A 26839-nucleotide genomic window follows, 5' to 3' on the forward strand; every position below is an offset into this window, starting at 1 on the left:
TAAATGGTTATTGGTAATGGAGTTTGAGATTTGTCCATGGATATTGATGGGGCTGAGGGAGCAATGAAACCCCTAAAAAGGGTCCTTGAACTTTCTTACAAATTTGGGGAACCCAGTCCCTGATGTTCACCTGAAGAATCTGGTCTGCCCCAGCCTACCTTGATTACTTACTTAGCTTACTTGACACTCCTTAATCCCATCCAGGCCCCTTTCCCTATTACCTTCAGACCATGCCAGGCTAGGTACCACTCCCTGATCCCATCCAGATCTTTTTGTAGGAAATATCAATCTTAACCTCATCAAATGCACAGATTCCTTAAGAATCTGGCCCCCTTGTATTGGTGTCACAAATACTGCAGTCTCACTAGGAATTTCACCCACCTAACCCACATCTTAATGAACTTGCTACTTGGAGTGAAAGAGGGTTTGAGTGGTCAAATTCTTTTAAGGCAGAAACTCACGCTGTACTTTTGCATTTGGGGGGTTCCCAGCACCCCTAGGACACAACATATTTCAGGAGAGATTATGGAGGAGATTATAAATGTACAGCACTTTGCAAAACTTAAAGCATTATATAAACTCCAGTTGTTATTATTATTATTAGTAGTATTATTAGTTAACATTCAACACACCTCCAGTCTGCTGATGACTTACCCGAGCATTCTACTGTCTTCCTGCTGACCTCAAGCGATGTTTATAGAGCAATATAGATGTGTGCTGGTAAATCTTTAACAACTTTTAACAACTCTCCCAAAAAATAAAGGTATGCACACATTGTATTACTAATATTTTTTGAAGTCTTGCTCACATTGAAAATTTAACAATAGGTTCTCAAAAGTACTAGAGCTGGCTCCAAGCTACCCCTGGATGTTTCCCATCTTCTTCTACATGGTTGAGGATTGAGCCACCACCCCTGAGGGGATTTAACCCCAATTTTGAAGGTAAAATGGTTAAAGCCACCACTACTCACATTGTCCACAATAAAAAGCACAACACAATTTATCATGTGCTATACAAAAAAACAAACAAACAAAAATAACCATTACATAGATCATTCTTCCATTCTGCCAATCTAATATTACTGTCAAAGAAGGAAGAAATTAGTCCGGCATGACTTTTTCTTGATGAAACCACAATGCATGGTGAATAGTATCTTTTTTACTTGGATATTAACATCCTTTTATAATTCCTTCTAGAATTTTGCCTGGAATTGAAGTCAAGTTCACTAACTTATAGGCTAGTGACTCATCTTCTCCCTTTTTGGATATCTAACCTCCAGTTCTGTGATAGTCCCTTTATTCTACGTAACCATTCAACGTTCACTTAATGTTGGCTCAGCAATTAAGGCTACCAGTTCTTTAATTCTAGTGCCCTCAAGGAATGTTGTCGTCTCAGTATTTTTTAATCAGCTAGCCCAGCAAGGTGTTGTTTTACCCTTTCCCTAAATATCATCTATATGAATTCTCTATTACCGTTTTCTTCTTCCCTTTCAAAGCCAAGTCTCATTTTCCATGGAAACCAATTAAATAGAGGTAATTATACTTCTCTTAGTAATTATGAAAATTTAAAAGATCCAAGAGACATAGTTTCTGGCTAATTTAATCATTTTATTAATAAGGCCATTATTAATAAAAGGATGGTCATTTGGCGATCTGTCTTAGGCCAAAGACCCCTAATGGCAGTGGGTCCATAGTTTATATGGCCTTTAATTATGAGGTGCTTCTGAGGGGTGGCAATCAACTGGGATTGGTTAATACAATAACAGGTGTGGGCAATATTAAAATGAAAGTCTTGAGGTAAGTGACTTAGGTCACTCAAATCTTGGTCAAAGAGACATCAATTTCCACATCACCTGCCTTGATAATAGGGAGAATCATCCTTTCCTCAGTCCTGTCTGTGCAAACACAATGAACAGGAATATACCTATTAGTTCATATTTACAATTTCTTTTACTGTCTGATTAGATCTTACCCTGGGTAAATCTCTAAGAGAGATTTCCCACACTGCTTGGTTTCTGGATAAGGAAGTAGAAAAGGGGGAAAAACTTGGTCCTAATGAAATAACCAGTTTTTAAATATGACAGAGAAATATTCATTTTTTCACATCATTCATTACCTTCATCCCACACCCACTGCATAATAGACATATAGTTGAATGTTCCTCTTTCCTTCAATATGTCTTTAAATATACAGAGATAAATAGATAGATAGATAGATAGATCAGGAGGTCCTGGTCAGTGATGAAGTTGAAGGGATAAAGTAATTAATTAGTGTTTTGATTATGTGCAAAAGACTGTGTTTGTCTCCTAAGTGAGACTATTCCTTTGCAATCATTGCAATTCATCAAGGTGGGATGATTTGATTACATTAGGCTATCATCCATAAGAGTCATCCTCTCTATGCTGAGCCTCTAGAGAGGGGCATATAACCCTGTCAAAGAATAATCAGTAAGTCAATTTAAGTCCTTCAGGAAATCAAAAACAAAAATCTAAGGAAAGGCTTGGATCCCTGTGTGAACAAGGATGCAAGTGAGGAAAGGGGAGGCTTTAGACTTTGTAGCCCCTGACACCACCAAAAGAACTGGAGAGAAGTAGAGCAGAGACTCTCAAATCTGGCCTGAGGAGAAGATAGAGACAAAGAACCCAAAAGAAGGTAGCACTTTAGCCTGGGCAGAGACTATGACAGAAGCAGGATGTATTTGCTTATTCTCTCAGCCACAAAACTAAGTGGTATCAGAATAGAGTGATAGAGCAGGAATCAGAAATGGAAGGATGGAATGGGACAATGTATATTGAGAATTTTGGAAAGGAGTAGATAAACATCAGTTGTGATAAGCATAATATAGAATAAAGTTTCTATTTAATCCAATGTTCATTGAGTCACCATCGATTTGCCCAAGATTTGGGTGAATGGAAGGGAAGAGTATACAGTCTTCATTGGATAATACTTTACCAGACTGACTCTGAACACAGAACAAAAAGTTTAATTTTACACATCTCATTATGATATTTTCATTAACCCAAATGAAAGGCTAATGCTGGCAACTTTTTGATTTATTCATGTTCTTTTAAAGTCACTAAGATATTTCTTATTGAAACTTAAGGGGTAGGAAAGAGCTGAGATGATGGAGTAGAAGAAACACTCAGCTGATCTCTACCAACATTATCCTGCAAAAAAAACTTTAAAATAATGTCATAAATCTAGCTCTGGAGTGACAGAGCCAACAAAAAGTCAGGGAGAAACATTCTTTGGGCCTGACAATTTAGGAGATTGGAAGGAGAAATCATGATATGCGCAAAGAGGCTGGCCTGGAGGCCATGTGAATGAGTGGACTTAGTGCTGGCAACAGAAGCAGCTACTGCTTTGGGAGCTCTCAAGCCAGAGATGGTAACAGGACCTGTCAACTGGTCAGAAAGAAATTACAAGGGACCCTTGTACTACTGCAGGATACAGGACCAGACACTGTTGCACAGCTCCATTATGTGAGTCAGTTCAAGAAGAGAGAGGGAAAATTACAGTCAAGAGGAAACAGGGGCTCTGAGAGGCAGTGCTGATTTTGCTTAGAGGAAATCACAGACAGTGAAAAACAGTATCACTCTCAGCCTCAAGGGAGCAAGGTTCCTAAGGGGTAGCATTGATTCATATGCCAAGAGAAAAAGGACCCTGAGGAGCAATACTGATTGCAATCCCAAGGGATCAGGGGCCATTCCTGAATAAATACCAAAGCACATACCAGAAAAGCATTGACCAAACTTTTACCAAGATCACACCAACTTGAAAACACTGACCTCCAGAACTAGTTCTGAAAACAGCAGTGCAAAAAAAAAGTCAGAAGATTAGGACAGTGCCCCTTTGCCTCTAATCCTGGGAAAAGTGCCCAACATTAAAAGGAAGTTCAAAATTATAGGGAGAAAAGTTAGAACAAAGAGCAAACAATGACAAAAAAGAGCCTGACCATAAAAAAGCTACCTATGGTGACAGGGAAGGTCACTCTGAAGAAGACAATGAAGTTGCAATAACTACAAGCAAAAGCCTGGGGGGGGGGGGGGGGGGGGAATGTAAGTTAGATAGAAGCCTGAGAAGAATTCTTGTAAGAGCAAAAAAAAAAAAGATTGTAAAAATCAAATAGAGAGGAAAAATGGGTGAAGAAATGAGAGCAAAGGAAGAACATTATGAAAAGACAAGAAAATAACACTTTAAAAAAACAGAATTGGATAAGTAGAAAAAAAGGTACAGAACTTCACTGATGAAAATAACCCCTTAAAAAACAAAATTGGTTAAATGGGAAAAGAGGTACAAAAGCTCACTGAAGAAAATAATGTCTTAAAAATGAGAATCAGGTAAGTGGAAGCTAATAACTCCACAGGACATCAAGAAACAATTAGACAGGGACAGCTAGGTGGTGCAGTGAGTAGAGAATGGGCCCTGGAGTCAGGAGGACCTGAGTTCAAATACAACCTCAGACACTTGACACACTTGCTAGCTGTGTGACCTTGGGCAAGTCACTTAATCCCAATTGCCCTGGCTTGCCCCCTCCAAAAGAAAAAAGAAAGAAAAAAGAAATAATTAGACAAAGTCAAAAGAATTAAAAATGAAAACAATGTGAAATATGTCACTTGAAAATGAACTGACATAGAGAATAGATTAAAGAGACGTGATTTAAGAATTATTAGACTAGCTGAAAGCCATGATCAAAGAAAAAGCCTAGACATCATATTTCAAAAATGATCGAGGAAGCCTATTCCAATATCCTAAAACCAGATAGTAAAACAGAAATTGAAATAATCCGCTGAATCCACCTGGAAGAAATCTCAAAATGAAAACTCTAAGAAGTATCATAGACAAATTCTGGAAAAGGAGCAATATTAAGTATATCTTTTAATATCATAATGTAATAAAAATTATATTCAATAAAGGACCATGGAAGCAAAGATTAAAAATTATTTTGAAACTAAATAATATAATCCTAAAGAATGTGTTGGCAAAAGAAGAAATCATAGAAAAATCAATAGCGAAAAGATTTATGTATCTAATCATGTACTACAGTAAAAGGTAGAGAGAACAGATCAATGAATTGGGCATGCAACTAAAAAAAATAGAAAAACAAATTTTAAATCCTGAATTAAACACCAAATTGGAAATCCTGAAATAGAGATATTAATAAATTGAAAATAAAATTACCATTGCACTAATACATAAAACCAGGACCTAGTTTCATGAAGAAGAAGAAAATAAAATTGATAAACATTTGTTAATTGGTTTTTTAAAAAGAAGAAGAAAACCAAATTACCAGTATCAAAAATGAAAAGGGTGAATGTACTACCAATGAAGATAAAATTAAAGCAATTATTAGGAGTTATTTTGTCCAATTATATGCCAAGAAAACTGACAATCTGAGTGAAGTAGACAATATTTACAAAACTACAAATACCCAGATTCCAGAAGAGGAAATAGAATACTTAAATTACCATATTTTAGAAAAAGAAATTGAACAAGCCATAAATGACATTTCTAAAAAAAAGATCCCAGGACGAGATGGATATGCAGGTGAATTCTTCCAACACTTAATAAACAATTAATCCCAATACTATAAACTTGTCTAAAAGTGGAAAAATAAGGAGTCCTACCAAATTCCTTTCTATACAAACATCGTTTTGACGGAGAGAACTACAAAGAAAGAAAGCTATAGAGACAATTTCTGTAATGAATATTGATGCAAAAAATTTAAATAAAATACTATCAAGTAATTATAGTAATTTCACACAGATCATTTACTCTGACAAGGTGGAATTTATACTAGAAATGTAGAGCTCACCATTAGGTTCAATGTTAGGAAAACTATAAGCATAATTGACCATATCTATAACAAAAACAACAAAAATCATATGACTATGTTAATAGAAACAGAAAAGCCTTTGACAAAATATGACACCCATTCCTATTAAGAACAAAAAACACTAGAAAACATAGGAATCAATGAAACATTTCTTAAAATGACAAGTAGTATCTATCTTAAACCAAGAACAAGTATTACCCGTGATGGGGATAAACTAATGTCCATTATCACCACTATTTTTCAGTATCATACTAGAAATGTTAGCTATAACAGTAAGACAAGGAAAAGAAATTGGAAGAATAAAAATAGGCAATGAGAAAACAAAACTATCATTCTTTTGCAAACAATATGATGCTGTACTTAGAGAAACCTCCTTCTGAGGGTTGACATGTACATAGTCTCCTAAGGTATCCCTTGCTGGGGAGGGGGGAGGGATGTTGTGTGCTTCTGTTGTGTGTACCTCTACGTGTAAGTAGTACATCTGTAGGCAAGAGCTCATAAAGGTACGATCTAAACACTAAATTCAAGCATAAACATTTGCAAACAGAATAAGAAAACATTTTAAGTTAAATTATTCAGTTGTAACTATGTTAAGTACATAGGTTTTTACCCCATAAATTCCCACAAAACCAGTTCAAGAGAAGCCATTGAAATTAAGCCAACCTGTGCTTTCAGATCCACTCATGCACTATTGATGTGTTGTTGTTCAGTTGTGCTAACTGCTACAATACAGAAAAAGGACAAAAGCAGATGAGAAAAAAAGATGGATAGCAGAGAGAATAGGAACTGCGTCTCTTTAAAAAAATGAATTGCTAAAATTTTTCTTCTCTGCAAAATATATAACATCACTTTTCCTCTCTTTCCTAAGTGATAAAATGTTCGTATAAAAACACAAATAATTTCATATTTCATAGAAGGCCTTAAAGGAACATTTTTCCTCAAACCAATTTTCCCTGTAGTCTTTAATTAAATTTCAACTGGCATACTTGGGGGGGAGGGAAGAAATTAAAAAAGAAATGTGCATCAGATTAATGGATGGACCCAAACTATTCTAATATTTCCCTGTATAGCTATATAGCAGTTCAGGTATATTAATAAAAAGTTTCATATAAATCACATTTCTTTAAATTGAATCAGGTCTTCAATGAACTCTGGAAGTTTCTTAGCTCAATGACTCTCCAATGATGAATCACAAAGAAAAGAATCCTATAAAGCAAATAATCACTAATCTATGCATTTCATAATCTGTACTTTCAAATATTAAATATATTTGAAATGAGATATAACTATATGCAAAAGAGGAACAAATGATTCTAATTATTACTTCGGATGAAGTCCTAAGTGAATACAAGGAAAAGGGATGTTGATATCCAAATGAATTGTCTAAAAATACACTAAAAGAAGGAAGAACAGCACTTATTAAGCATTGATTATGTTCCAGCCTCAGTGCTGTTTTAGAAAGCACTAACTCATTTCATCTTGGCAACCACCTTGAGAGATAGCTGCTATTGTTATCCCTACTCTACAATTGAGGAAACTTAGATAGAATGATTAAGTGGCTTCTCGAGGATCACAAGGAGTCAGGTTGGAATTGAATTCAAGTCTTCCTTAGTTTAGACCTAGGACTCTATCTGCTGCACCCACCCATGTTTCTAAAGCATGCTCCTTTCACCCACAGGCTTTTTCTTTGTGACCCTGCCATTATTTTAGCCATAAAATTTTCCTCTTAGGTGTTGTAATTGCCTAGATTGGTCCATCTGCAGTACCCTTGACTAATTTTTGAGAATATGTACATTCATCAAAAATTTATTCTTACAATATTTATTGCTTTTTCATGCACTTCTCTTAAATTTCAAAAACAAGATTTAAAAAAAAAGATTGCATCCCTATATGGAGAGGATGCTGTGCTAATTACATCACACTCAAAGACACTGTAGCACCTCCTAAGTGAGATTCATAACCACTCAAAAGAGATTTTTAAACTTTTCATTAAAACAAATCAAGTGAATAAGGAATGCCTACTGTCCAGTCTATGACATACAGCGAAATAGATAAAAAATAGGGCTGTATGTCAGTAAAAAGAACCTGAACACATTGCACCAAAAAAGGATAATTAGCTGGGCCCAGAACTGAATAGAAAGAGGAGAGCAGGCAGAACTGCCATTCAGAAATTGCAAAGTTATTTTAATGACCCCAAGCCCATCCCTGAAACAAAGTCCCATATTCAAAAGATCAACATTCTTCTAGCATTGCTATGTGGAGTCAAGTTTTGGATTAATAATGAGAATGACTCAAAGGGCAACCCAGAGGTACATGGCAGGCATGAGCAGACTGCAGCATTCTGAAAGAATGAATGAAAAAGTATTTAAGTAAGGATATGCCAGATTCTGTACTGGGAACTTGGAACACAAATACAAATGAGAGATAGCCATTGACCTCTAATAGCAAAGACATCAGCTAGAAGTGAGTGATGGCTACAGAAAGTTGTTTTGGTCTGAGAGGTTAGAGACATTTTATGGAAAAACGAAAAGTTGATTGTAACTAATTTGGTGTTCTTTGAGCAAGACACTCTGTGTCTTGGATCCGTGTCTTTTCATTGGCTGATGGTAATACCAGGAATGCTTGCCCTCCTCACCTCTGCCACTCCTGGCTCACCACATTTCCTTTAACACTCCACTCAAATGTAACCTTCTACAACAGGATTGTTCCAGTTACTTCCTGTAATAACAATGTTGCTAGCATCTACTGTGGCTGTGTAAGGCCAAGAACAACAGCACACAGGAGGGCTGCTAGCACAGGTGATTTGATCTGCTTTTCTAAGGAAAGCAACTTTAAGGGGTTTGCAATCTCACTTTAATTAAACGTACATATATCATTCATTTAGTTCAGGGGGAAAAGTCATCACCCTGAAATAGTTACCAGAGAGAGAAGCACCAACATCTGTGTTTTCAAAGCCAGTGGTGGGGGGAAGGGGGGAGTCTCCACATCAACACTCTTCCAGGGAGTGTGCCCCCCAAAAATGCTAACCTCATAGCATATGTACCCTTTTCAGGGCCCGAGGGCCTCACACCTCCGAAGGGCTTCATACCTCCCCAGGGCTTCACATTTCTCCTGACTTAATTAGCAAAAGGGTATGGGCCTTTCTACAAACAAAGGTACTTGATTGCCTTAGTGCTGAGAAGCACTCCAAAAGAAACAACAGTAAAAAGTCTCACTTTGCTTGCCCTTACACTCCTCACTTCTAGTGCCTTCTTCCTGATACTACTTTCCATTTACACAGATAGGTATACATATATAGAAATGCACACACACACACACACACATACACACACATATATTCAAATAACAAATAGGAGAGACAGACAAAGAGAGAGAGAGACAGAGAGAGAGAGAGGGAGGGGGGGGCAGGGGAGAGCATTTGTAGGCACAAGATTTTGCTTGTTATCACTCCCACCACAATGTGAGTTTCTTGAAGGCAGGCACCAGGTTTTTGTCTTTGTCTATGTGCCTACCACATAGTAAGTTCTTAATAAATACAAGTAAATACAAATAAATCCCAAGAGTGACTGCACTATTTTTAGAAGTTATTTTAGAAAAGTATCTGATTTCTGTTTCTAGCACCAAAAGTGGAAGGGAGGATGTAGTAGCAATTTAGATTTAAAGATCTTTCCCACCCATTAATAGGCCATGTGTCCTGCTTATGTCACAGGAAGCCTAAGTCATATGTGGTGGGAGGAGTTTTCTGACAGGAAAAGAAAATGTTATGTCACAGGAAATGGTAGTGAGAGAGAGAAAGAGAGAGAGAGCAGTTATGGCTGCTAATGGCCGCCATCGTGATAGAGCTGAACAGGCTGACTTAGCTGTACTGTGAGTTTGTTTTTGGGAAGACCTAGCAGAGGATCAGAGAGGTTTTGGGATGGAGAGGCTCCATGTTGTGATATTAGGTATGGAATGCTTTATTGCTCTGATAGATTGGGTAAATGGCTTGTCGGATATGGTTCTCTTCTGTCTGAATAAATGGTTTACCTCTTCTACCTTGTATGTGGAGAGTCTAGTATACTTTGCAATACATAGGCATTTTGACAATTATCATCTATTTGTTATTATTGCCTTACTGATACAGAGGATTAGATATGAATGTGATTTACATGGCAGGAAAATAACCTGAGTGTATGGGTCTTGCTCTGCCATAGGTCTAGGTCAAGAGTTTTAGTGACAGGGTGTCATGACATGAAGATGGTCAAAGTTCTAAGCCCAGCTACAGGATAGACCTAGGGTACAAGTCCCAACAGCAAATATGGCTATAGCATAAAGGACAAATGGAAAGAAGGATACTATCAAAGTATATGGGTGAAAAAGATAGGTTGGTTATGTGAACATTTTCTTGCTTTTCTTTCAATGTCAAGTTTACCATTCCTATGACAAACATATGAAATGACATTGATGAGAGTTACTTAGCATGGGCAGGTATTGACAAGCTTTGATTAACTTTATTGAAGGGAGTATTCACATTGATGGAATCACATCTCCATTGGAATATAGGGCATGGAGGCAACGTGGCACTCTACAAAGAATGCTGAACTGGGATTGGTGCAGACCTGGGTTTGAAGCCTCGTTCTGGTACTTTCCAACAATCTCGCCATTAGTGAGATATGTAATATTTCTAAACCCCATCTGTAAAATGGAGACCACAATATCTTTAAGTACCTACCACACTGAGTTGTCATAAGGATTAAATGAGGCCAGACATGTAAAGTACTTTGAAAACTTGAAACTTAGATAATTGCCAATTATTGTTCTTATAATTATTTCCTAAATTTGCATGCATATCCAGTGGAAAATAAAACTTTGTTGTGCAAATTAAGTTAATTTATTGAATAAATAACTCCACAATGCTTACTACATATAAGTAACTCTGATAGGCACTGATAAAAACACAAAGAAATTATAGTCTGCTGCCCTAGAGAAATATATACTCAAGTTGAAGCAATGAGAAATGTTCCTGTAGAATGATAAAAAAAAAAAGATAGGAAATGAGTTGTACAATACCATCTTAAAGACCTGTCCTGAAAGTGGAGTATGATGCCTCAGAAGGAAAAGGGTTTGTTTTCACTGGGGAGGTGAGAAAGCAGGGAGATGTCTTCAGATAGACTCATAATTGTGGCACTTGTAGTTCACTTTGTAGAGCTGATTTCTGTTCAAGTATTGTTTGGTGTGGATGTCCTCTGAGCTCCCTTCCAATTCTTGAGTCTGTGATGCCAAAGTGCCTTATACCAAATATAAAGAATAGCAAGTAAGTCTCTTTTGCTTGAATATGGAGTGTATGGGGAAGACTAATGTAGAATCGGTCTAGAAAGATAGGTTGGAAGTAAATTGTGAAAAAAAGTTTTATATCCCATAAAGGGAAGCTTATATTACATCTTAGAGTCAATAGGAAGACATGGAAGCTTATAGGAGAAGGGAATGGTTTGAATAGACATGTGCAAGACAATAGATTGCTTTCCCTGTCCTATTTTTTTCAAGCCAGAATCATAGAAATAAGTAGTCTGAGTTTGATGGTTACAACCTACTTCCTCAGGCAGCTAGGTGGTGCAGTGGACATAGTAACTATGCCTAGAGTCAGGAAGACTCATCTCTTTAAGTTCAAATCTGGCCTCAGACACTTACTAGCTATGTAACCATGGGCAAGTTTCTTAACTTCTGCCTGCCTTAGTTCCTCATCTGTAAAATGAGCTGTAGAGGGAAATGGAAAGCCCCTCCAGTATCTTTGCCAAGGAAACCAACAATGGGGTTACAAAGAGGTGGGCATGACTGAAAAACAGCTGAACCATAACAACCTGCTCCCCTATGCACAGACATTCTGAGACTCTCCTAACAAAGAGCCTCCCTAAAAAGAAGAGAGACTGTGAACAGAGAAAGCCACAAAATGGAAATCAACTTAACCAGACAGTATGTGAAATAGACCTCACCCAAGAAGAGATCATAGCTGGATAACAATGGATGTCCTATCCCCTTCCAGCTTTTCAGAGTCAGAATTAATTCAGCACCTTTGTGTAGCAACCAGATGAGTTACGGAGAAATGAGTGCATTGGCAGTTGTGTCAGAGGTATACAGATCATGGATGAGTTCACGAGTTCTTACCAAATCTTACCTCTGAACCACTGAACTCTCATTCTACCAAGTACTAGAGATGGTCCCATTACCTCCTAAATTTTACAGTCTCTAGAACTACCAATCACGCTTGTCCATTCACAGCTGGTGGAAATGAGTGAACATTCCATGGATTCAGGTCTGATTTAACATGAACCTAAAACTCGTAGAAAATTAAATGAATATGCAATGAGACAGGTAAGTCATGGGAATTACAGACCATTGGATTGGAAAGGGAGCCATCACCCAGACTTCTAGGTTTTTGAAATATATGCCTATGTGAGTGTTTCGGGTTAAAAGCCAGACCTGTCTTCAGACTTGTAAAAACTCCATAAGATCAGATGCTGATTGGCTCCCCATTGATATGTAAGTTTGATGACCCGTGGGGTATATTTCAAACTGGCCCTGGATAGCTTCCAAGTCCCCTAAGCCTCAGTCATTTACAGCAGGTAGGACAGGTTAAATATATAGTCTGAGAACAACCAGTGGTAGACATTTCAGTTTGCATAAAAATATATGATTTGTATATATTAATGTAGCTAATTATTAGCACAAAATTCAGCTGTGGGTAGTAGGATAAATTGTCATAAAGATGATATGGCATGTATATGCACAGTCCTCTTCTAGCTTGAAAAACCTTCACTTGACCCTGCCATCTGCTCAAGCTATCATCCAATACCTTACCTAACTTTTCCTGCCAAGATCCTGGAGTGTGCCACATAATCCTGCTGCTCCATTTCTTCACCACCCACTCACTTACTGACCCCTTACAATCAGGCACATGACCCCACTATACAACTGAAACTGCTCCCTTCAAGGTTACCAGCAATCTCTAAATTGCAAAAGCTGATGACCTTTTCTCAACCCTCATACTGTTTAACTTCTAAGAAACTTTTGAAGATCTTGACTATTCTCTCTTTCTTGTTTCCCTTGGCTTCTGGGATACTTCCCTCCATCTTTGGCACCCTCAGTATAGGTGACACTTAAAATCTCTGCCATTATCCCTCTTCTTCTCTCTTTCTACAATCTCTTCCTGCTGAGCTCAGTTTCCATATATTCAATTGTCATCTTTAAACACAGAATACTCAGATCTATATGACCAGCCTGAATTTCTCTTCTCGATGTGAGGTACACATGACAGCACTTGGACATCACATCGGCAGTTAAAAAGTGAATATTTCAATTTCAAAACCAATCATTCTTCCTTCTAAATTCATCTCCTAATTTCAATTGCTAGTACTACCATTATTCCAATCACCCAGGTTCCAATCTTGAAGCCATGGTTATTGAAAATGACTGTTTGATATGAGTTCTCTCTTTCTCTTCCCTTCCTCTCAAAGATGCTTTACATCATCTCCCATTCTCTCTTCCTTTGACCCAGCCTCTGACAAAGATGTAGTCAGTATCTTTTCCAAAACCAACCTATATATACACATCTACTAGAAGTGGCGAAACTATTTCTAGTACTTAAGCATTACCTATAGTGGATTATCAAAATTAATATGCAGAATTGGAAATTAATTTTTAGACATGGGAATTGTTTGAATGAATAAATATATACGATAAGAGTATTCCTTCCTTCTTTCCTTCCTTCTGTTTTTCCTTCCTTCCTTCTTTCCATCATTGCTTTTTTTATCCTCCTATGAGTGGTAGGAGTTGGGAGTGAGAATGAAGTAAATGCTCAATATTTTTTTAAATTAAAAATAAGCCAATAACTAGCTTCCTAATACAATGTTTGCTGGGTCCTCAATCAGCCTTTTATTTGTTGCTTTTCTATTTTTTGTCTACATTGTCCCTCTGTTTCTTGCCTTGCTTCCATACTTTGTTTACAAAGCTCTTCTTTTTGCTTCCTTTCTCTCTCAAATCAATGAGTCTTTGACTTGAATTCCTCTCTCCAATCTGTTATTTTGCATAGATCTCCAAAACAGAAAATTCCTAATAGTTTTCCCATCTGTACCATTACTTCTTATTAGTCTATCAAGAAATAAAAGCATTTTGCCCTTGTTATCTTCTGTCTCCCCCTTAGGCCTGGTCTCATGATATAATTGTGCTGTGAGTGTTGTATGTGATGTGATCTGAAGGGTGCTGGGTCACATTCTCCTCAGAAATTTACCTGATTTCAAACCCACTGCAGAACAGTACAACCCATTTATGACTTAATAGCCAAGTCCTAGGAAGTTGCTTACAGTGTAAAAAGGTTAAGTGAATCTTCAGCAACTCACAGCTAGGAAGTGCCAGAGACAAGATTTAACCTGAAGCCTTCCTGATTCTGAGATTATCCTACTAAACATACTGCCTCAACTTCTCCTTCATGCTGAGTGAAATTGATATTTTGACACACAGCCTAAAATTCTACGAATTGCATAATAATTAATCTTGAAAAACATAGTTTTTTTAAATATCCAATTATAAATTAATTTGTTCCAGGTGGTTGCTCCCTGATTTGCTGTCTTTTTGCCTTCTACCCCATAATATCATCCTGCATTCACCACGTTCAGCCTTCAGCTCCATCATGTACAGGAGCTCCCTCTTGTCTTGTCTTCCCTTTGCCCTTTCCCCAGCATGGAGATAGGAGTTACTAACTCTTCCTTATAGTGAAATAGCAGACAATCCAAACTTATCATATACTATGCCTCCAGATCCCTAAGCATTTTCATCTGACTTGCTGATTCAACTTGGGAAATGTGAGGCTTGCCATCCACCTTAAAACTATACCCTGAGGGAAATGGGCATTGTTTGAACCTTGCTCTAATCAGATTTGGCTCAAGGAGGGAATAACATAGTCGGGTATAGAACTCTAACTTGCTCTATAGGCAGTAGGAGGGGGAAAGAGGAAAGAAAAGTATGAGGGTACTTAGAAGGGAGGGAAGAAGCACTAAGGGAAAAGGGAAAGGAAATGAAGAGGGCTGATGGAAGGGAAGGAAGATTGAGGGAGGTGGTGGTAAAAACCAAAATTCTAGTAAGGAGGGAAGGGGAGAAAGGAGAAATAAAAGCATAAATGGCAGGGGGAAGGATAGAGAGGAAGACACAGATAGTAATCATAACTATGAATGTAAATGGGATGAACTCTCCCATAAAATGGAAGCAGATAGCAGAATGGATTAAAAACCACAATCCTACAGTATGTTGTTTCAAAGAATTGGAAATTGAGGGGATGCCTGTCAATTGGGGAATGGCTGAACAAGTTGTAGTATATGAATGCAATGGAATACTATTGGGCTATAAGAAATGATGAGCAAGCAGATTTAAGAAAAACCTGGAAAGACTTATATGAACTGATGCTGAGTGAAATGAGCAGAACCAGGAGAACATTGTACACAGTAACAACCACATTGTGCAATGATTGACTTTGATAGACTTAGCTATTCTCAGCAATGCAAGTACCTAAAACAACCCCAAAAAACTCATGATGAAAAATGCTATCCATGTCCAGAGAAAGAATTGTTGAGTCTGAATGTGGTTGGAAGCCTACTATTTGCCCTCCTTTTCTTTTGTTGTTTTGTTTTGTTTCTTCTTTCTCTTGGTTCCTCTCATAAGTTCTAATTCTTCTTTACATCATGAATAATGTGCTAATATGATGCATAAGTAGAACCTATCACAGATTGTACTCTGTCTTGGGGAGGGGGAGAAAGTATGAAACTCAAAATCTTATGGAAGTGAATATTGAAAACTAAAAATGAATATAATTAATTTAAAATTTATAAAAAGGACTACACCCTCAGAACAACATGGACTTTCCAGTCATCCTGAAACTGAACTCTTATGTGTTGTCTGCCCTAAATAAAGCATGAGATCCTTGAGAGGATGAAATGTTTCCCTTTTTCTGTTTATATCCTAATGCTTAAAATAGTGCTTGGAACACAATAAACATTTAATAATGTTTTTATCTATCATTCATAGATTCATCCATTTGTGGGTTTTTTTTTTCTTGCACCTAAAATCAGTTGAACTAAAATAACAGAAGTTTCTTGATGTGGTGAGAGGAAACATTGAGAATTTTAGAACAAAATAATAATAATAATAGAATAATTTTAGAATATGGCTACAAACTAGGAGATTTAGATGAGCTCAGGGTTATTATCTGGGTTCAAGAAAATGGGAAGTAATGGGATTTGGAAAGGCTGAAAAGGTGAGTTTTCTTTAATTTGTAATTTTTTCTTAGGAAAATAATATTTTTTTCATGTTTTCTTAGTACCTTTATTGGCTAACACAATTATCATTTAGAAGTGCTTTATAAATGCTCATTGTATTGCTTCAAATTCCCTTGAAAGTTTGTTTCTTAATTTCAATCTCAACCACCAGCTGGGGTGTTTTTCATTTGCTTCTTACTCATTTTGTAGAGAGAAAAAAATACAAACTTTGGGCCTTTGATATATTTAAATATTTGAAATTGTATGATTTCTGTATAAGAGGACATTAGAGATGATGCTCACTGCTGGGCAGAAATACCTACTACCTTCTCAATGCCAGGAGAGCAGACTTGACCATGTGACAGATAATCTAGCTCCTAGATTAGCTCCAAAGAAGGGGAGCATGACGTAATAGATAGAGAGCTGGCATTAGCATCAGGAAATGCTAAATCCCACCTCTGACACCAATTGGATATATGACCCCTAACAAAGCCTAGGTCTCCTCAGTGACCTTCTAAACTGTAAGGTGCAAAGAAATTACCAACCTTCAGTGCTCAAATCTATTTCCTTAACTGGGAGTTTCCCATAACAATAAATCCATGTTACGTTTCTGTGCCATGAAACTATTATGAAGACTTTGAAAGTGAACGATTGAACTAATTCTACCACAACACCTTTTTTATTTCAATTGCTTTATGGAATGAATTTGTGCTCTATAACATTCAACATTTCCTTTGGTATACAAAACCTTTTATCACAGGTATATTTGCAGCAATGAGTTCTTATGAGAAAAGACAGATTGGCTTACAGGGAGCCTGTGGCAGCTGTTTGGGGAAAAAAGGGAATCCAGTTAACATAAATATTAAGGTTTTTTAAATGATTATATGTGCCGGAATCTTTAATGTCTACAGGGCCAGAAATACATTTTTGCTCACTTGCTTAGAGTATAGTACTTATGTAATCATGTATCACACATGGTCCACTTAATTTCACCCTTGTAGGGGGCTTGGTCAAAATAGATAACTGATTGACTTGATGAGTATACAGTGTAGAGATCTTTACTTCAGGATTTTAAAAAAATGTGTCCCTGTGGAGTATATGTATATGCCCACTGGCATCATCTTGAAAAGACAAAAGGCAACTTCTGATGATTCTCTGTGACTGGGAACAGCCCTCAAAGTTAATTGGCTGGTTGGGAGCTGCCCCTTGGCATGGCCTAGAAGATGATTTTCATTAATTCAAGCTACCTCCAAATAAAACTGTTTTTCTTGAACTCACAGGACTTAGTACTTTTGTAGGAGGTGCTAACCTCTAAAAGGGAGCTAACAAACTTGCTTAGCTCTTCTTCTTTTTCTACTCTCTGTCATTATAGGGCGAGAGGTGAGGGGAAGACCCTTCCCTTTCAAATAGTCATGAATAGCATCATTTTAGCAGAGGTACGTATACTGGGCATATGGCAGAGGCAGCCAAGCTTACTTACAACACCCCTAAAAAATTTCCATGGACAATATCATTCTGGATCTCTATCATTCAAGTTACAAAGAGGATTTCCAAAGTAGCACAATCCTGAAATCTAGCTTTTTAACCAAAAATGGGAGATTTCTTTGGCTGTGATAGCCTCAAGAACATTATATCCCAAGGAAAATATGTGCTTCCTATGGATGGGGCTCAGGAATGGCATTATCTAGACCCTCATTTATTCATTCAATCTAACAATGCAATGTTTTTAATTTCTCTTGCCACATAGTCAATATTCCAGCTATTATGTTCTCAGTTCTCAGAATCTCTCCAAAATATCTGAAAGGTAATAGGCCTGATGGCAGAGATATGACTGATTAGGTATATAGGTTTTATTAACCAGAAACGTAGAGATTGATCCTCCCCCCAAAAGCCTGGGACCCCAAGAATCTGAGCCAACCACTTAGTCTTGGGAGCACAGTCATTGATAGTCAATCATAAGATGAGGTTTTTTTTTTCCTCTCTTCATTTTTTAAGAGCTTATTTTTTAATTTCTTTTTAGTTTTCAACATTCATTTCCTCAAGATTATGAGTTCCAAATTTTCTCCCCATCTCTCCCCTCCCACCACCCTAAGATGGTGTATAATATGTAAAGAAGAATTAGAACCAATGGGAGAGAGAAAGAGAGAGAGAGAGAGAGAGAGAGAGAAAGAGAGAGAGAGAGAGAGAGAGAGAGAGAGAGAGAGAGAGAGAAAGAACAAATAATATGCTTCAATCTTCATGCAGATTCCATAGTTCTTTTTCTGGATGTGGACAGGATTTTCCATCATGAGTCTTTTGGAGCTGTCTTAGACCCTTGCACTGCTAAGAGATAAGTCCACCAAAGTTGGTCATTGCATAATGTGGCTATAACTGTGTACAATGTTCTGCTGGTTCAGCTCCCCTCATTCAGCATCATTTCATTTAAGTTTTTCCAGGTTTTTCTGAAGTCCACCTGCTCATCATTTCTTGTAGCACAATTGTATTCTATTACATTCATGTACAACTTGTTCAGCCATTCCCCAACCAATGGGCATCACCTCAATTTCCAATTCTTGACCACCACAAAAAAGAGTTGCTATAAATAGGCCATTTTCCCATTTGTATGATCTCTTTGGGATACAGACTTAGAAGTGGTATTGCTGGATCAAATGGTAATATAATGAGTTCTTGCAAGGGTCCTGTGCACATTTCCACATTCTACATAGGGAGCTACTTTCAAAAGTCCCAAACAAATGTTCAGCAGTCATTTAAGATCATCAAATCTATCAGGAAATTCCTTGGTCACTTCTATCTACATATATACATACATTCAAATATGTCTATGTGTGAATATATATGTATATTTTACATAAGTGTATATGTATACAGAGACAATATATACACATACACAAACACACACACATTCTATTTTAGTGGCCAAAATTTCATACTTGAGCTAAGTAGTCCTTTAACACACATATCAATGGTCATGTACATGACTGGATGATAGACCAGAAATCTTAACAAATGCATCTGTGTTGTTGAGAAATAATTAAAGCACATGGCCTGTTTATCACTTGTCTCATCTTTAAAGCTCCCTGCTCTCCATCTTACCAAAAAAATTCCAAAAATAAGAACACAGCTCACTGTTTTTCCTTTCGTATTCAAGATTTCTTTGCTATCTCTTGGCAAAGACTAGAACTAATCTTAATTGCGTCTCTTTTCTAGATGGGAGATTTCATTCCATAGAACACCAATCAAAAGCCTTGACACATCTTTATATGATCTTAATCGTGACACTGCCATCCAAGCTATAAAAGAACCTAGGCAAATTCCATATCAAAAAGGCACCATAGGTAATTTAGTAGGATAAAACAGACTAAAATGGATAAAGCCTTGTTTAATAAGGTTCTCAAATCCATTACTGAAGCAGGGAAAGGGAAAAAAAGAAAAAAGAACAAATATTTCTCAGCAGCCCATAGATGCTACTGTGAAATTGATTAAATGGGGGATTTGGGCCTAAGAAAACAAGATTCAACAAAAAACAAGATTCATCCTGAAAATCTCTTGTGTTGTTTTAAATAAAAGCCAACAGGATGAGGGAAGTTTGTCCCATGAGTCAGTATAAGCCCACAGCTTATTTTAAAATACCAGCCATGAAAAGTATTGTATATTTTGGAGAATTCTTTCACAATGGAAAAAACTATTACACATCTTCAAAAGTGAAGGAAAGTTAACTTTTACCAACACTTTTTTTTTAATTTCACCGTCAGGGCTCAGAGAGATTGAATGATGTCAGAATCCATTGCTCACTTTAAATCTTCATTCCTCAAAAAACCTGCATAGGAATTGATCTCTTTACCTATCACCAGATTTTCTATCAACAACTCCATCTGCATTCTATGTCCTAATTAATATTGTATCTATATCCATCCTACATTTGTGAGATTTCAATCAGCAGAGTCAATTCTCAATTAGACTAGTTAATGGAGAGTGCTAAGTAGCACAGATAGTTCAAAACAGTTGATGATTCAGAAGTCATCTCTATTTGGCTTCAGAATGCATGCTATAATGTTTATGAAGGCAGAATCACTTCCCTAATTCTATTTTGCTCAGGCTAGAGTTAAAAATCAGTTCATGTATCCTTAAAACCCAGCATTCTGGATAATGAAACAGTAGATTGGGAGTGGGTGGTGAGGCAGGAAAGGGGGGATAATTTACACATGCATAATCAAGGGCTAACTTTACCTATGGCCAAAGTCCTCGGTAATCAGATAAAATGAAAAAGAACCAATAAACTTATTTCAAAAAAGGCAGATATCAGGGCCAGCATCTCTAGGATAAAATGCAAACGCCTCTCTGTTTGGCATTTAAAGCCCTTCACAGTCTTTTTTCCAACCTGGCTTTTCAGATTGATTTTATATTATTCTCTCTCTTACAGTTTATGTTCTGGCCAAATAGGCATCCTTGCTGTTTCTCATGGAGAATTACATTTCCCACCTCTGGACCCATGCACATGCTATTCTCAAGCCTCCTAACCTTGATTTCTTGGAATTCCCAGCATCCTTGGTGGGACCACAATTTAAGAACACCTCAAAGGGCTAGTCTGTGTCAATTTTCATAGTATATTTTTTTAATCCAAAAGTGATGAAGGAATCAAGCATTTATTAAGTACGTACTGTGTACCATGCACTATGCTAAGTGCTTTACAAATATTATGTCATTTAACCTTCACCAAAACCTTGTTTGGTAGGTGATATTATGATCTTCATTTTACAGTTGAGGTAACTGAGGTAAGCAATAATTGTGCCCAGTTTCACCCCTCTTACTCCAAGCCAAGGGCTTCATCCAGGGTGCTACCTAAAGAAAATGGAGAGAGTAGGATGAATGTTTTTTCTTTCAAATAAAACTACAATATCTGCTTGTATAAACATGTATATATGTGTGTGTATATTTAAATATATATACATACATATATATGTGTGTGTATGTGTATGTATGTGTATATCTTTGTAGTGCCAGCGCCTAACACCATGACTGGCACATAGAAGGCAATTACTGAATGCCTATTGAATAAATTTGTGCATGAATAAATGAAATTTGAGTTAAACCTGAGAAGTAGGGAAGCAGGAAAGGCTTAGAAGAGACACTGCAAGTCATGTAATTAATGTTTGTTTAATTGTCACGTTTTCTCTCAAGCTCCTTAAAATAATGTTTTCTCCTAGCCTAAGAAAACCACAGCCGATGTTCAGCTTTTGAAGGTCATCACAGTCAGGAAAAAAGTCTTCCTTTGGAAACAATTTTTAAAGCAGTGATACTCCTATAAGAGGTGAGAGCTTAAAGGGATTAGTCTTCTTATTGCCTTCCATCATCCTTTAAGTAATAGCTATGTCTCATAGGGAGGGATAAACAGCAGGAGCCAACAAAATAAAGAAGCCTTAACTTTTCTTCTTTCTTTTTGAAAATAAATGTGCAGCCTCCTTTTCCATGTGTCTCCATTCCTCACTCCACTTCCTATCATAGCATCTCTACTCCATTGTACTTTCTGTCTGCCTTCCTTTCCTTTCTGCTCACCTCTTGCTTCTCCAACATTGCTAACTTTCAGTATACAATGTGCTTAGGGTGCATATGCAAACACCATCAGTATGGTAAGATGAGATCATCCATGTGGAAGACAATGGAGACCACTTCTGAAAGAATTTTGGAGAAATGGGTTTTTTCTATACATTTTACTTTAGCATAACATTAGTGGGAGCAATTTTTTTTTCAATTGGCTACAGTGACTGGCACATTGCAGGTGCTTAATAAATGTTTATTGACAAAGTGATTAATTGCAGGCATCTGTAAAATGTCCTTATGTAGCACTGACTGGGGCTTTTTGCTGCCTTTGTATCTTAGGATGACAGTGATTCCTTCACTAAGGATGGGTCATCCAACCCCATCCCTACCCTGAGGATTTATGGATCCAAGGATAGTTAATAGCTCTTTGACTTTTCCTTGATTACTTTCCTTTCAAGGTACAGAGAATGGAATCTTCTGCCAAGCCTAAGAACTAGATTAATGAAGATTTCTGAGTCCAGATGTTATAGCAAAACCAGCATGAGAACACGAGGAGCAAGAATTCTCACTGAAGTCCCTCCAGATTTGAACTTGGGGTGAGGAAAGCAGTAATTCTGTATAGGAATGTGAACCAAATTCCAAAGCACACACATACCTTCTCTAAGACCAAAGTGGGGTTCTGTGTGTGCCCTGAGCTGTGGGGGAAATGTTTCTAAGTTTGTTCTTCCTAAGTCTTTGAAGAAAATACGCTTTTGTAAAAGGCTAATGAAATGTTGTGACTAAATGGAACAGAGATGTTAGTCATTGGGTTCCTCTAACTGGAGAGGGGGTGGGGGGTTGATATTAAATAAAAGGGACTACCAACTTCTTTAGAGTACCAAAGAAGCTTTGGGAGTATAATGTAACAGACCTGGCCCTGAGAGTGAATCATGTAAGCTGCTGCATAATCAGCTAGTAAATTAACCAGGAGGAAATAAGAATGTGGCACCTATAGAAAGAAAGAAGTCAAAAGGGAGAAATATAAGGGATTGGAAAAAGAAGGGGTGACCCATATGGCTAATAATATACTGAATCCACTGTTAGGGAAGTGTTTTATACATGCTGAACTATAGCAGATATTGTTTCAACCTGGATTATTTTCAAGCCTTCCCCTTTTGACAATCTGATTTAATGGTACAACTCTATTCTTTGATTTATTATGTTGACAATTGACTAGTTTCTTTTAAGAAGGCAATGTCCCTTTACAAATATGTATACTAAGGTATCTAATATATACATGGCCCTTTCAGAAAATGCACTATACAAAATCCAATTTAAAATAAAGATAATTACAGATGATTATTGCAGCACAAAATAATTCCTTGATTTGCAAAAAGATTCAAATTAGTGTTGAAGAAGTAATCTTACCTAATATCTATCAAATATAATTTCCAATAATACTGATAACATTACTTCTTTTAAGACCACTACTACAATAAATAAGGTCACTTTGTATTAAATCTCACATGAATAAATAGATGGTAGGAGTGAAAATTAGTTCTAAACCATATTTGAATGTCCATTACCCACATGTTTAAAATCTCATCTTATTTACAATCTCCACTACTACCATCTGCAAAAATTAATGAAATTATATCTATACTAATTTTGAATGTGAGTATTGCTTTTCTTATCGGAAATATTCATCTGGACTCTAAAGATGGCTGAAGTTGCCTTATTAAATTAGAGCTCTTGACATGTTAATTTATAAGGACCTTTCCATTTCTAAAATCATATTTCCACATGGGAATATTTTCTTTTCTCCACTTCCTTTTAATGAACCACAAGCAAGGCTGTTCATCTTGGATATATATATATCATGTATTTCATATATATATATATATATATACACACACACATACATATGTGTATATTTACATATATGAACATATAGATGATTAATGTACTTATGTTCACATTGATGCCTTACATAAGAGACTTTTTCCTTAAACAAAGGGCTTGGGAATCCTTTGGAGAAACTTCCCAGAAGTTCTTTCAAATTCTGTGGTTCTTGCTTCCAAGTAGATTTATTAGAGACATCAGTATGTGATACCTAGTCTTGTTTGCAGCATACAAATACACGAGGCTCAAAACATGAATAGATTCATTTACAGGTCAGGCACAACAAATAAAAAGTGTAGTGTAGACTGCAGCAGATACCAGTATACAGCCTATGAGTAACTTCCACAGAGGCCCATATCATGTCTGTCACTTACAGTATTGTCCTGAATGGACCCCAGGAGAGGAAGCCAGGGATGTTGCTCTTTTACAATGATTTTCCTCTTCTCTGGCTTCCTGTAGAGAGGTACTTTTCTTACCCAACTACCCCTAGTAGATTAAATGGTCTACCGCTTCCTATCATGATCCTTTTCTCCTGTCCTCGCTTGGTTTATCTAAATTGCATGCCTCCTGCAGCTGCCAACAAATGTCACCAATTACTGCTCCCCATTGCAGCATCCTGTCAATATCCTTTCCACCATCCTGTTTTCTCAGGCTGCTTCCTAAATATCTAGGGAAGAAAGTGGAGAAGATAGACTTCAGCAGCATTAATACACATCAGGTAGAGAAAGATTTCTAAGTCTCCACCAGGTAGAATGTTTATCTATTTCTCTCTATTTCTCTCTGTGTCTCTGTATCTCTGTGTCTCTGTATCTCTGCCTTTCTCTCTTCCTCCTTCCCTCCCCTAAGTCATGATTTATTCTTTAACCAAAATGTCCCTGTACCCCATTTTGAATTTCAGCATTTTCTTGTGGACAAATGTCAAATTAAGATATATTTAATTGAGTTGAAAACTGTAGCTTTTCTCAACAAAATAATTAATCTCAATCATTCCCTCGTATTTAATATGAATAGACAGGACTTAAGACAGAAAATTCATTCAGTAATATAAATAATTTCCAATCAAAGTATAATACTATTATATAAAATGAAACTAAGATAGAAAAATGCATAATAAGCATCTTCCACATTTCTAATAAAAACCTTTTGGTTCATCTGAGATATAAAGAGACTATGTTTCAATCAATATAGAAAACCCTACATTTGATAGTATTAGCCTATAGGAAAAAAATATGCCACCTCTAATCATGAAATGATAGATATCTCCAAGCTCTAAGATTGTAGGCTCTTTACTCCTCTGAGTTCCATGTTAAAAGTAGTCTCTCACTTGTCTTGTCATAAAAAATAATAATTTAATAAAATGAAAAGCCTTAAACAATCCTGTCAGAAAAGCAGAAAGGTTTGAAGAAGGACAATCTGCATATAAAAATACCAACTGTAAATTTTCACTTGAAAAACATTGAACTTCTTTGTAAACATAGGCTTAGGTACATAATTATCAGAAGGCAAATGTCATTTAGACCTTCCATTGGTAATTCATTAATCCTTAGGTGATCTTTATACAGTTTATGTGAATATCTATAGTCACTTATAAAATATGCACATTAATTAGATAATTGTTAAGTTTAATTTTAAAAAATATAACAGTTCAGGTTTGGATGATATTGAATGCTGGTATGCAAAGAACTTTAAACACATGAGAGATTAAAGAGGATGACCAGAGACCCTTGTACTAATCAATAAGAATAAGGATGTACTTTGGGGGCCTACATTTGGCAGATTGTCTTAGTTGCCTGTTAATTTGTCTTGTACTTTTCTCAAGGTACATGACAATCTTTTCAGTTTCTGGTCAGGGCACGTCACTAAGTGAGAGGACATATAAAACATGGAGCTCCAAAATCTTTCCCTTTGTCCCATTCATCAGAGGAGGAGCACATGCTCTGATATGTTTCTACTGACAACATGTAAAGAGTAAAAAATGAACATATGTTCAACTTAAATTGAAATTTTGAAAATAACTAAATAAATAAAGGAGAAATGAAGATACAAAGGAAATATACTTGACTATTATATATGGGAATGGTATACACGTAAAATAAAAGCATTTTAGGGAAAAAATATAAAATATGTACATAACAGACATTGATTTTGGATCAGGTTACCTTAATTCATGCATAGAAATATGCAGTAATAGGCTATCAAATATTAGTATAGATTCAAGGATAATAGGTGGTTCAGAGATAGATTTGTGGATCTAGATTCAGGAAGACTCAAGATCAAATCTAGACTCAGACATATATGAGCTGGAAAGTTACTTAACCTCTTCTTGCCTCAGTTTCCTCATCTATAAAATGGGGATAATAATAGTGCCTACATCAGTGAGGATCAACTAAAATAATGTTTGTGTTCTGCAAGACTTAAAGTCCTTTATAAATGCTTGCTATTGACACTAATATTATTAAGGCCTAGAATGGTACTTTGCATAATAAATACTGATCAACTGTCAATATTAATTTGAGGTATGCCTAATATTGAATTTTGCTCTTCAGTTGTGATTTTAATTTTTATTATAAATTTAATAACCATCAACAATAATAAACATCAAATAACCTATGAAATACTGGAGATTTACATAAAATTTAACATTTAACAAACTAGAAAAAAATAAGCTAACAGAACACAAACAAAAAAAAGATTTACTCCAGCTTCCCTTCCAAATCTATATGAAGTCCCATTACCTGTGACCTTTTTCTTTTTCAAATTTAATTTTAGCTAATTTGTGTACTGGTTCTGCTGATTTTGAAATTATATAATTTTATTTAGATCTTTCCAATTTCCTTAAATTCTTCATACTTATTTTAGTTGCTGTTGGTTTTTTCTGCATAATGATATCCCATTGACTTAATGTACCACAATTTAATCAGTCATTTTCAAACAATTTGACATTTAGGTTGCTTTCAGGTATTTTTTGTATTATTAGCATAGTAAATGTGAATGTTATTATATAGATGTCAGGTGTTTTTTCTCTTTCTTCATACCTTCTTAGAATAAATTTACAGCAATGAAATCACTAGGGAAAAGTCATGGGAACATCTGTAATTTTTCTTGTATTTTTTAAATTGCTACTCAAATGTAAATAATTTTAAAAGGTAAATGCATTATTGTTATTACTGAGTAGACTAGATAAAAATTACTATATCAAAGATGTATTGTGTAACCAGTGATGCTTATAGGGCTTCATAAAATTGAATATTAAATTGATGCTAAACTCAAACTTAATATGTCAAAAACTTACTCCCACTTCACCA

Source organism: Trichosurus vulpecula, chromosome 9 (genome assembly GCF_011100635.1).
Source record: "Trichosurus vulpecula isolate mTriVul1 chromosome 9, mTriVul1.pri, whole genome shotgun sequence".
NCBI classification, from domain to species: domain Eukaryota; kingdom Metazoa; phylum Chordata; class Mammalia; order Diprotodontia; family Phalangeridae; genus Trichosurus; species Trichosurus vulpecula.